This window comes from Phacochoerus africanus, chromosome 7, assembly GCF_016906955.1.
Source record: "Phacochoerus africanus isolate WHEZ1 chromosome 7, ROS_Pafr_v1, whole genome shotgun sequence".
NCBI lineage: Eukaryota > Metazoa > Chordata > Mammalia > Artiodactyla > Suidae > Phacochoerus > Phacochoerus africanus.
In genome coordinates, this window is record NC_062550.1 from 72,520,463 (window position 1) to 72,533,548 (window position 13,086).

General features: G+C 45.5%; 1 non-coding gene across 1 annotated transcript; it reads right to left on the reverse strand.

Moving 5' to 3' along the window:
• Window positions 1–1,976: 1,976 nt before the first annotated feature.
• Window positions 1,977–2,079, reverse strand: LOC125131916 (U6 spliceosomal RNA). The gene has a single exon (XR_007136090.1). It is a non-coding gene; the product is annotated as a U6 spliceosomal RNA (small nuclear RNA).
• Window positions 2,080–13,086: the final 11,007 nt, after the last annotated feature.

Below are 13,086 nucleotides of genomic sequence, written 5' to 3' on the forward strand. Positions count from 1 at the left end.
GAGTGGTGGGAACTTTTCATATTACAGTCTTACTTTTCTGTATTTTTTTCAAAAAACATGGTTCAGATCAGTGGGTATGAGATGAAATCTTTTGCGTAAAAAGGCAGCCATATGCTTGTTATCTGTGAACCGTCTCTGGAAAGAAGGCCACTGGGGAGGGGACCAGGAAGTAAAGTCAAGATAGGAGGCTTATCTTCAGTGCATATTCTTACTGTGTGTGTGTGTTGGGCGGGGGTGGTCTTTTTATGGCCACACTCCTGACACAGGGAGGTTCCCAGGCTAGGGGCTGAACTGGAGCCACCAGCCTACGCTACAGCCACAGCCACAACACCAGATCTGAGCCATGTCTGTGACCTACACCACAGCTCATGGCAACGCCGGATCCTTAACCCACTGAGCGAGGCAAGAGAATCCTCATGGGTACTAGCCGGGTTCTTAACCTGCTGAGCCACAACGGGAACTCCCTTACTGTGTATATATATACTTAACCATTAGAATATACTACTTAAAAATAATCATTATAAAGAGCAAACAAACCAAAAGCAGGTTTTGAAGTTCCCTTGTGACTCAGCAGGTTAAGGCTCCAATGTTGTCACTGCTGCTGCTTGGGTCACTGCTGTGGCTCAGGTCTGATCCCTGGCTGGGGAACTTCTGCATGCCACGAGGGCAGCCCAAACAAAAAAAACCCCCAAAAAACAAAACAAAAAAAAGGGCAGGTATTAAGAGTCTGTTGTGGAGTTCCTGTTGTGGCTCAGCAGGTTAAGAACCTGGCTAGTATCCATGAGGATGTGGGTTCGATAACTGGCCTTGTTCAGTGGGTTAAGGATCGGGTGTTGCTGCAAGCTGCAGTGTAAGTCACAAATGCGGCTTGGATCTGGTGTTGCTATGGCTGTGGTGTAGGCCAGCAGCTCCGACTGGACCCCCAGCCTGGGAACCTCCATGTACAGCAGGTATGGCCCTAAAAAGACAGAAAAAAAAAATTTTTGTCTTTTTTTTTTAGGGCCACACTCACGGCATATGGAGGTTCCCAGGCTAGGGGTCTAATCAGAGCTGTAGCTGCCAGTCTATACCACAGCCGCAGCAATGCCAGATCCAAGCCACGCCTGCAACCTACACCACAGCTCAAGGCAACGCCAGATCCTTGACTGGCTAAGTGAGGCCAGGGATCAAACCTGCAACCTCAGGGTTCCTAGTCAGATTCATTTCTGCTGCACCGTGATAGGAACTCCAAGACAGAAAAATTAAAACAAAAAGAGCCTGTTGTACTCAGAGAGGGAGCTAACCACATGCCTGTATTGTGCCTCGTGGTCAGGGTGCTTTGTGTTGCTAGGGAAGAAGGAGGGGCTTCTGTGGGTTCTCTGAAGTCTGCCTGAACGGAGAGGGGGGTGCACGCCCTCCATCCTTGAGGTGCGGGCCCTGCTGAGAGCCATGAGCAGCCATTAACATGCCAACTGTGCAGTGGACAGGCGGGAAAACCACTGCAAAATGCCCACTATGGCAAAGCTAAGTATATGTTAGGGTGGTGAGAAGGAAGCCTCTCAGCCAGGCAAACTGTCAGGTGGTTACTCTGTTTCCAGTGTCAGGGTCCTCAGTATGAAAACAAAGACAGTCCAACTGAAAACTAAGTGTAAAATCTAACAACAGACATAGAGGAAGCTTGAAGGAAGTATGCCGAGGGACCTAAGTCACAAAGGGGCAGATCCTGTGTGGCTCCAGTTCTGCAAGGTCCCGGAGGAGTTGGATTCACAGAGACAGAAAGCGGACGGTGAGTGCCCCGGCTTGGGGGAGGAGGAGGGGGGTGGCATCGAATGGGGACAGAGTGTCACTGGAGAAGAAAAAGTTCTGGAAGGGCTGGGGGTGATGGTGACATCACAAGGTGAATGCTTTTTTTTTTTTTAATACGAACATATACATTCATTCTTTTCTGATTGTTTTCTTTTTATGACAATATACTATCAAGATCCTGTCTCAAAATTAAAACTATGGAATGCGTCATGAATTTGCCTATCGTCCTTGCACAGGGGCCAGGCTCATCTTCTCTGTATCGTTTCAGTTTTAGTATGTGCTGCCCGAGTGAGCACACAATGTGAATGTTCTTCACGCCACTGCGCGTTGCACGTAAAAATGGTTAAGATGGTAAATGTTACGTGACGTGTATTTTATTGCAGTCTTTTAATAAGTTAAAAAAAAAGTCAGCCACCCAGTTGATTGATAAGCTTGACAAGCCTAAAACCTTTAACTAGACGTTCAAAGGTTCAGGGCGTGACCGGTCTTGTACTGCCTCATGCTCTTTAACCAAACCTGCCTACATTTTCTCCTATAAATTGCCTGACAGGAGGGTGAAATACAACTTTAACATTCACATACAAATACATATATACACACACCCACAAATATACGTTACTGTAACGTATATGTAACACAACAACATAGACACATGAAACTAACAAAACAACAAAACCCAACTAAAGACAACATACATGACTCAGGTGACCAGGGCAGTGAGACTTCCTCAGATCCCTTGGCTGGGGTGGAACCAGCCAGTCCATCTCTGTTTTCTGGGCCCAGAGAGCAGCCCCACCCACTTGCATGTCCACAGAGCCTGGCGCTCAGGAGCAGGTGGCTGGCATCCGCTGCTCTCTGCCCTTTTCACCAGTGCCTAGCTGGCTTTCTTCCCCAGGACCCTGTCATCACCCGTGCGTGTGAGCCTCTTTGAGCCCTGGGCTGCAGGGCAAGTCCTGATCTTTGGACAAGGGGCGGAACTAGGGCAAAGGGTGTCTGGCCTGGTGCTGGTTTTGTAACTTTGTGTAGCGATGGGCCAACACTTGCTGGCCCAACACATATCACTTCACTTTGTTTTCACTTTTGAAATAGCCATCTTAATGAGAGCCAGGGTGGCCATGGCGTGTTACCCCACTCTGCCTCCACCAATGAGAGGGCCCCTCAGAGTGCCCACTGAGGCCTGTCCTTTGGATCCAAGCCTCCTGCATCACTGCCATCAATCAGACTCAGACCGGGCAGAAATGGAAACAGCCACTATTGATTGGGAAATGGATAAAATATTCCTAATCTCGCTGATCCTTGTCCCCAAAGACCTTTTACTGCAGTTGCAGTTTATTTGGCTGCCAAATAGGAGCTGGGGAAAGCAGATTATGATAACGAGTGGGCACAATTAAAATCCTTGACATGATGTTATTGTAATTTATTTTATCATCCTCAAATGATCGCTTATACAGTGTTAGAAACATCCCGAGCTTTTGTTGGGCTCCTGCCCCTTCCCAGACCAAAGAACCCTTCAGCACATCTTGCTTACTCCTGGTGCTAGAAGCAGGGGGACATCTGGCTTCTTCCACACTCCAATCTGACCCTCCTTCTGGAAGATTGTGGAAAGGGAGTGCTTCTCTCACATCCCCTTCTGAGGGCGGAGGAGAAGCAGTTCCCCAGGAGCAGGATCCAGAGCAAAACCTAGGGATGCCTGGCCCCTTGATGGTTTCCATGGCGACCTCACTGGGAGGCAGAGGGGTCTTCACCTCCAGGAGCCCTGTCTCCACCTTGGAGTGCCTGACCTCACGTCCTTGTAGGCAGCTGTCCACATGGCCCACAGGCTGGCTTCCTCTCCCACCCTGTCTCCTCTGTTTTCATACCCCACCCCCACATTAGTGAACACAGCTTTCACAAAACTGGTCAATGGAGGGAATCCCAATGATTTATTCATTGCTTCACCATGCATATTCTGAACAGACACTTTACAAATCACTAGAGGTTTAGACTGCCTTCTTCTTCTCCTTTTTTTATCTGTCTTTCTAGGGCCACACCCACAGCATATGGAGGTTCCCAGGCTAGGGGTCGAATCGGAGGGACAGCTGCTGGCCTACACCACAGCCACAGCAATGCCAGATGTGAGCCGCATCTTCGACCTACACCACAGCTCATGGCAACGCCAGATCCTTAACCCACTGAGAGAGACCAGGGATCAAACCTGCATCCTCATGGATACTAGTTGGGTTCGTTACCACTGAGCCATGACAGGAACTCCTGGACTGCCTTCTTAAGAGATGACATAGTTTACATCTCACTTGAAAAGTCTTTATTCATTAAGTTCAAGTTTCTCACCTTAACTACATTATGACTTTTCTCCCCTTATGAAGTTGATGTGTTACCAGATGATGCCCAGGACAGGGTTCTGAGTCCAGTCCACAGGTGGCCACTCTAGCCGGTGCCTGGTAAAAGGCCACTTGGTGTTTGGCTGCACTTTTGCCTACAAAGCTGGGTATTCCAAACAGTATCCTCGCCTGCTATGACACTGTTACTATGGTAAATATAAAAAAATGAACACAAGGGGAATATTTCTTCTTAATTCATGATGTTATCTTTGACTTTACTTCAAACAGAATGTTCCTTTCTAACTTACTCTGAATTCTGCTCTGGAGTTAATTTCATGAAGACAGAAAATCTGAGAATATGTGTATCAGTTTTGTCAAGAATCTAGAAATGGGGAGTTCCTGCTGTGGCGCAGTGGGATCCATGGCATCTTGGGAGCACCAGGACACAGGTTCAATCCCTGGTGTGGCACAGTGGGTTAAGGATCTGGCATTGCTGCACCTGTGGTTTGGGTCACAACTTTGGCTCAGATCTGATCCCTGGCCTGGGAACTCCATATGCCTCAGGGCAGCCAAAAAAGGAATAAAAAAAGAGAATATCTAGAAATGGGAGAGTGAGGAGCAAATGTGGTGGGTGTGCCTCTGTGGAGTGGTGTATAGTGCCAATAAAACCCACATCTTAGCAGGATTATTTGTACAGCACTGATGACATTAGGCCAAGATTTATTTATTTATTTGACACACCCTCAGCATATACAAGTTTCTGGGCCAGGGGTTGAACCCAAGCCATAGCTGCAACCTGCACTGAAGCTTTGGTAACATTGGATCATTTAACCTGCTGCACTGGCCAGGGATTAACCTGCACCTCCGCAGCGACTGGAGCAGCTGCAGTAAGATTCTTAACTCATTGTACCACAATAGGAACTCCTAAGAGCAACTCTGCCTTACTTCATTAAGCTCCCTGCATAGCGCCCCTTGCTACATGGTCTAGCAGTTAAGTACTTGAATAACACAGTCATAGTCCCTGTGTTTGATTCTTGGCTCTGCTATTTAATAGCTGTGTGACCTTAAACGAGTCACTGAACTTCTCTGTGCCTCAGTTTCCTCATCTCTGAAATGGAGATAGCAATAGTCCTGTGTCATGGGGTTGTGGCAGGGAGTATATATGTAACTCAGAAAATTCTCAGTGCATAGTAAATATTCTATATATATATTAGCTTTTGCTACTGTAATTATTACATAGATGTGGCATTGATGATAATGATGGTGAAAACCATGATGACTTACGCCTTCCTGAAGCCTCTTAAGAGTGAATCAAAAGGAGCAGCCACAAGAAACGTTGAATAACCAGCTGACTATTCCAGATAAAGGTAACACAGCCTTTCCCTTCTCGTTCTACTTTAAGGCCAGCCAGACTTTTAAGCCTGAGTCATCTGACTTGACTGCACTGAGGAGTGTATTCGAGTTGAATTATGGTGGAAAAGCATTTGCCTTTTATTTCTTTTTAATTTTAATTTTTTTATTTTTTAAATTACAGTTGATTTATAGTGTTGTGCCAATTTCTGCTGTATAGCAAAGTGATTCAGTCATATATATATATTCATGTTTGTTCTTTCTTTTTTTGGCCACCCCACAGCACATGGAGTTCATGGGCCAGGGATCAGATCTGAGCCACAGGTGTGAGTTGCAGTTGTGACCTACACCACGGCTGAGGCAGTGATGATCCTTAACCCACTGTATGGGGCCGGGGATCAGTCCTGTGTCCCAGCGCTGCAGAGTTGCTGCCAATCCTATTGTGCTACTGTAGGAACTCATTTTTTTTTAAATATATTATATTCCATCATGGTCTATCCCAGGAGACTGGATATAGTTGCACAATTTGCTTTTTTTTTTTTTTAAATGGCTGCCCTCGAGACATATGTAAGTTCCCAGGCTAGGGGTCAAATCAAAGCTGCCACAGCCATGTAACATAAGATCTAAGCAACATCTGTGAACTATACCACAGCTCAGGGTAATGCCAGGTCCTTAACCCACTGAAAGAGGCCAGGGATCAAACCCACGTCCTCATAGATACTAGTTGGGTTCATTACCACTGAGCTGCAACAGTAACCCCATAATTTTCTTTTTGGATTTAACTAAAATGTAGCCTGATTCTGTTTTTTAGCCTGGGATGAGCTGACTCCTTGCCACGGTTCTGGCTTTTAACCCCAAGGAAGGAGCCTTGTTGATGCTCCTCCAACGATGAACAATATGGGTGGGGAAACATGAACTTTTGATGGGCTGTCCTAAGGTGTCTCTGTCCAAGTTCTCCCACAAAATACACAAACAACCTAACAAACATTTTCTTTAAGTCACATCTCCCCCCGCTGACATCCAATGTTGAGTTAGTCGAATTCGATTATAATTGGTTGCAAAGATCTACCTTTTTCCAGCTTTCGTCGACCAAAGTTTTTGTTAGGGAACTGAATCTCAGGGTTATCTATTTACCTTTGTTGGGCCAATATGGCCTTCCCTCAAGTGCTGCCATGTTTCCCCCATGTATTGTTATTTTTGAGGCCTCTACTGTTTTTCTTTATCCCTTCCTTGCACAAGTAATGACCAATCCCCATAACAACTGCCCCTAGGAATTTGCTTCCCATAGTCATGGCTGCATCTCTCCCTGTGTTCTCCCTCCAAAAAAAACACCTTCATCCAACAGCACCAAGTAGAAATTATGCAAGTGATTTTATTCAAATGCTGGCTGTCCAACAGACTTAAAATCCAATATGCAGATAATTGCCTGAATATTTTTGGGAGCGGAAGATTGAAGCCTAAGCTCTAATCCCCATTGCTGTGTTTTCCTTCCTTCCTTCCTTCCTTCCTTCCTTCCTTCCTTCCTTCCTTCCTTCCTTCCTTCCTCCCTCCCTCCCTCCCTCCCTCCCTCTCTCTCTCTCTCTCTTTCTTTCTTTTGCTTTTCAGGGCTGCACTCGTAGCATATGGAAGTTCCCATCCTGGGTCGAATTGGAGCTGTAGCTTCCGGCCTACACCACAGCCACAGCAACATGGGATCAGAGCTCACAGCTCGCAGCAATGCTGGATCCTTAACCCACTGATCGAGGCCAGGGATCAAACCCGAATCCTCATGGATCCTAGTCAGGTTCATTAACTGCTGAGCCACGAAAGGAACTCCCCCATTGCTGTGTTTTTCAAAATGTGGTCCACGAGGACAGACAGGGCCAGCTGTGTAATTTACAAGACCCAGTGTCAAATGAAAGGGGGGGGTCCTCATGCTCACTTCCGCAGCACATGTACTAGTATTGGAAATCGAGGGGCCTCTTGTTCAGAACTTCAGGACAGGGACAAAAGAATGTTAAACAAAGTGTAGGTGCTTTTGAAGACAGGGCCCTGCGCCAGTGCACAGGAGGTATTCCCCGAGCAGCCGAGCCTGAAAGGAGTCCATGGTATCAAGATCACCAGAATCTGACTGGTAACGACCTCATACCTGAGCCTACTAGAGTAGGCTTTTTTTTTTTTTTTTTAACTTTTTAGGGCTGCACCTGTAGCATATGGAAGTTCTCAGGCCAGGGGTCAAATCGGAGCTGCAGCTGCCAGCCTACACCATAGCCACTGCCACTGGGGATCTGAGCTGAGTTTACAACCTACACCATAGCTCATGGCAACAATGGATCCTTAACCCACTGAGTGAGGTCAGGGAAGTTCTCAGGCCAGGATCAAATCTGAGCCACAGCTGTGACCTATGCCACAGCTGCCGTAATATCAGATCCTTAATCCACTTCACCACATTGGAAACTCCTTTTCTTTTTGGTGGGGGGGGGGGAATCAACATTCTTTTTTTTTTTTTGTCTTTTTAGGGCCATGCCCTCAGCATATGGAGGTTCCCAGGCTAGGGGTCAAATTGGAGCTGTAGCCACTGGCCTATGCCACGGTCACAGCAATGCCAGATCTGAGCCATGTCTGCAATCTACACCACAGCTCATGGCAACACTGGATACTTAAGCCACTGACCGAGACCAGGGATTGAACCTGTGTCCTCATGGATGCTAGTTACATGCATTTCCGCTGAACCACGACAGGAACTTCCAAATCAACATCCTTAACAAGCCTTCCTGGTGCTGGTTTTGTACACGAAAGACTGAAATCCTGCAATTGTCTTCCTCAGTTGCTTGGGAAGATGAAACAGCAGCCTGGCCTGTTATCAGTGAGGGTCTGCTTTCTCCCTTTCCTCACCTATTCTGCTCCATTTGGGGCCTGTCAGGGCACCCCAGGCAGGGCTACACTTGGTGATGAAATCATTAAACAGAGTCAGAGGGGAGTGCGGGAGACTTGGGTTGGTCTGGGCACTAGTTCTGCAGGAATCATGTCTTTTTCCAGATTCCCCTTTTCCTCCCAGTTTGCTTTTACTTCTAACCTAAAACAACTGTAAAGGGGAAAAGCCAGAGAAACAAGGCTCTGAGAATAGCACCCCTCCCACCCTCAGACTCTGCTCACATTCATCGGAGTTAGTTCCACCTTAATCCTGTGCCCTCTTCAGCACAAGCCAGTTCTTGGAATTTATTTCTGCAGTTGTCACTTGACCAAATTGCAAGTGCCAGGGCTCAGGGTTCATCCCCATAAGCCACCGAAAGAACCCTTATCAAATTATTCTGACCAAGCACCTGGTTGCAGGTTCTGAGTTTAGCTGTACGTCATTGAGATATTTAAAGGTTAATAAACTTTGTACCGTAGATTTCAAAGTTGAACACGACAAATGCTCTTTTTTTTTCCCTCACAGTTTTCTGTGTGTGGGTGATTGCTTAAGTAGTTGCCAAGCAGAATAGAAGCTGTCTGGATTTCTTTCCTTAATACAAAGCAGAGGATTCTTAACTAACAGCTGCTTCTAAATTACTTATGAGACTACTTCTTTATTGATTTTCACTTCTGTTTCCTGTTTTTTCAGTATTTGTAGCTTCTAACACAAAACTTTGTTAGTCTGCATTTTGGGTTTTTTTTGTTTTGTTATGTTTTTGCTTTTCAGGGCTGCATTCGTGGCACCACATGGAGGTTCCCAAGCTAGGGGTTGAATCAGAGCTACAGCTGCTGGCCTATGCCACAGCCACAACAACACAGGATCTGAGCCGAGTCTGTGACCTACATCATACATAGCTCACAGCAACGCCGGATCCTTAACCCACTGAGTGAGGCCAGGGATGGAACTCGCAGCCTCATGGTTCCTAGTCAGATTCGTTTCTGCTGCACCATGGTGGGAACACCTACTCTGTATTTTTAAAGTAATGGAAATTTTCATGTTTCTATTTCCATTCTCACAACAAACAGGATACTAAATGAAAACAGCATAACTTGGAAATATTATGTCTCACAACAACATAACTTGGAAATATTATGTAATCTTAAGTTCTTTAAAAATATTTTGTTTGCTTTTTATTTTGGCAAAGGACTTGAATACAAACAACTATTACAACTCAATAATAAAGGAAAACAATCTATTTTTTGAATTTATTTTTTTTGGCCACTCTGCAGCATATGGAGTTCCTGGACCAGGGATCAGATCGGAGCCACAGTTGCCACCTAAGCTGCAGCAACGCCAGATCCTTAATCCACTGTGTTGGGCTGGGGATTGAACCTGTGTCGCAGTGCTCCCAAGACACCACCAATCTGGTTGGGGAACTCCCCATTTTTTTTTTTTTTTTAATGGGCAAGAGATCTGAACTGACACATCACAAAAGAATGGCCAATAAGCATGTGAAAAAGTTTCAACATCACTTGTCATCAGGAAAAGGCAAATTAAAGCTATAATGAGATGATACTGTGGACTGGAAAAAAAGCCGCATGTAAGAGCTGTGAATACTTTATTCAGTGTCTCACTGAGGATGATGGCCCAGGAGGTAGTTTCTTAATGAATTCCCATCACTTAATTTCAGTTAACAAAATCTGGAGAGACTATTCTACTTTTTTTTTTTTTAGCATTCTTTTTTGAAAGAACTATGTCTACAGCTTTTTTTTTTTGGCTGGGCCCAAGTCATGTAGAAGTTCCCAGGCCAGTGATTAAACCCATGCCATAGCAGTGGCCTGAGCCACAGCAGTGACAAATGCCAGAGCCTTAACCTGCTGCACTACAAGAGAACTCCTTACCTCTATTTTATTTACTTAAAAGTTTTATCATACCAAATTATTTTTCTTGTTGACAAATTTTGTAACAGGAATAAAGATCTAGTTTGATTCCTAGTAAACCTAGGTACAATAAAGGTATACTTAATGTAGATGACTAAAGACTTGCTTGTATTAATTAAACTGAAAGGAAGCAGGACCCTGTGGAGCCCTCCCAGGTACAAATCCTTCCTGTGTCCCCCATTTCTTGTTTGTAGGAAATAGGCTTCAGTTCAGCCTTCTAGCCATTTCTTGAGTTCCGAAGGGTAGACTCAAACAGTTACTAATCAGGAAAGGGAGGGGATGCAGAAACAAGGGAGGGGCAGTCAAGAAACAACAGTACAGCCTTAGGGCAGGGTGGTGGGGGAAGGTAACTTCAGGCTGAGCATAGGTCCCTCACTACCAACCATTCAAAAGAAAGCCTACACACAGTAGAAGATACCTGAACACCCTGACCCCCTCCTTTAAAAACTTTCATGGTGGAATTCCTTTATGGCACAGTGGGTTAAGGACATGTTGTCGTCACTGCTGTGGCCTGGGTTTGATCCCTGGCCTGGAGAACTTCTACATGCTATGGCAGTGGACAAAAAAAAAAAGGTCGTAGACACAGTTCTTTCAAAGAAGACTGCTAATTTTGACGGTCATTAGCAGAATAATTTATCTTTTTTTCCCCCTTCAGAAGAGCAATTGTTCTGATTAGAAAATAAATAATCTCTCTTTTCTTCATAGAAGAAGCAAAAAACAAAAAAACCCTCCAAACCATTTGCACCCCAAGCTTACTTTATCCTTTAGAATCTGAAAGCTGCTCCACCTCATTGCTTTGGATACTTCCTCAGTTCTCACTGGCTATGGACTTGGCATATATCACAATTCTGGCTGTCTGTCCCAGAGCAAGTGTTTAATCACCATTTCAGCAGCATAGTGCAATGCCACTGACACTCCATTCTGGGTGGCTGTCAGTGGACTATGAATGTTACTTACCCAGTGATGCGTTTCCCTGTCAACATCTGATCACTGTAGAGATGACCACAGTAGGCCAGCTGTGGCCTGGGCACTGTTGGGTCACTGGTGACTAGTAAGGGGAATAGAGGCAGAAAGGACTTTTCTGAGTGCTGTCGAAGAGGAAGTAGAGAAGCAGGACTCTGTAGGAATGGAGAGAACAGCCACAGCTGACACAGGAGGATACAGAACTTTATGAATTCCCTTCGTTTTTGCCCTGCTAGTTAGAAGACCATATATAAAGATTAGTCACTGAAGTACATTGGAGAGACAGGCCTAAAAAATCTGCTTTTGAACATTTAATGGTGACCTTTAGGTCAGAAATATGGGTGAAACCATCCATGGATGTGGGATGATGGCAAGGTCTTCATTGGCTGAGAAAGCATGAATGTTTTTAGGAAATGATGGGATTCGTTTCATCATTGGGAGCACCAGGGATTGGCAGTAATGGTCTGGGAATGGGATTAGGTGACAGAGGATGAGAGGTGAAATCTTGGTGGGAAAAAATGAGGTTCTTTCTCACGTGATGCGGAAAAGGTCTAAGATCTTTTATTTGTCTCCTATGTAGCCCTGTCCTCTTTAGTGCTATGTAGAAGTGTAAGGCTGTCTGCCTTGATTTTTTATCTTTCAAGCTTAACTGGTGGACTTATAAAATATTAGTAGTAAGACCATCTTATTCATGCTCGTTCTGATTTTAGTAACTTTAATCACTTCTTAGATCTTACAAGTCTAGGCTGAAGAGTTCTCCATTTTTTTTCCCCTGTGTATCAGACCCCAGGTCTTTTGAGAGGACTTCTGTGCTGCTTTTTTCCAACCTCCTTTGTTTTCTTTTGGTGTGGTCCCAGGGGCGTGGGTGTTCTTGAAAGCTTATGGATTTCCTTAATCAGTATAACAAGATTTTTCCTTTTAAGGGCCACACCTACTGCATATGACGTTCTCAGTCCAGGGGTAGAATCTGAGCTGCAGCTGCTGGCCTACACCACAGCCACAGCTAGGGCAATGCCAGATCCGAGCCGCATCTTTGACCTACCTAGCCGCAGCCCCAACAACACAGGATGCTCAACCTACTGAACGGGGCCACGGATTGAACCCATATCCTCATGGGTACTAGTTGGGTTCTTAATCTACAGAGGCACAACAGGAACTCCAGTACAACGACATTTTTGACAGTTAAGGCAATACATTCTTTAGAGCGTGATAAATTCCTTTTAGAACTGAATGTGAAGAAAACATTTTCTTTACCGACTCCTACTTTTCCTCTTACAAATATGCAGCTAAACTTGATCTTGGTTTCTAAGAAGTTAGAGCTCAACTGAAACTCACAAGTAGAAAATAACTCGTTCTGGGTGAACAGACACAGTATTCGTTGCTGAATTAGTTTCTGACCTATTACACTAAAATATTTTAAAAATCGCTCTGAATTATATTTTAAGAGGTGCGGGCTCACACTCGTTTTCTGGAAGCCATAGAGCACAAATAATATTGTCTTAGGTAATAAAAGGCAAACGCTGTTGTTTTGGGTAACATGCTTCGGATTTAAGTCCAAAGCTTAGTCACCCCGCAACTCCGGTTCCGCCTGAGGCGTATCCATAGAGACCGGGAAGCGTCCCCTAGCCCGGCGGCCCCGCTTCTTCTGATGCACCGGCTCCCGGTTTCCGGGAGGGACGCGAAGAGACTTCCGTATCTCGGGGCTCTCGGTGCAGCCGGCTAGGTTCCGGACTCACCAGTGGCTCCCAAGCTGCACCAGGCCCCGGAGCGACCGACTGGGCACTTCCGGCTTGGGCCAGCGCGGCTGCGCATGAGGGGCGCTCTCATTGGTCAGAGCCGACTCGTGCGATTCGCG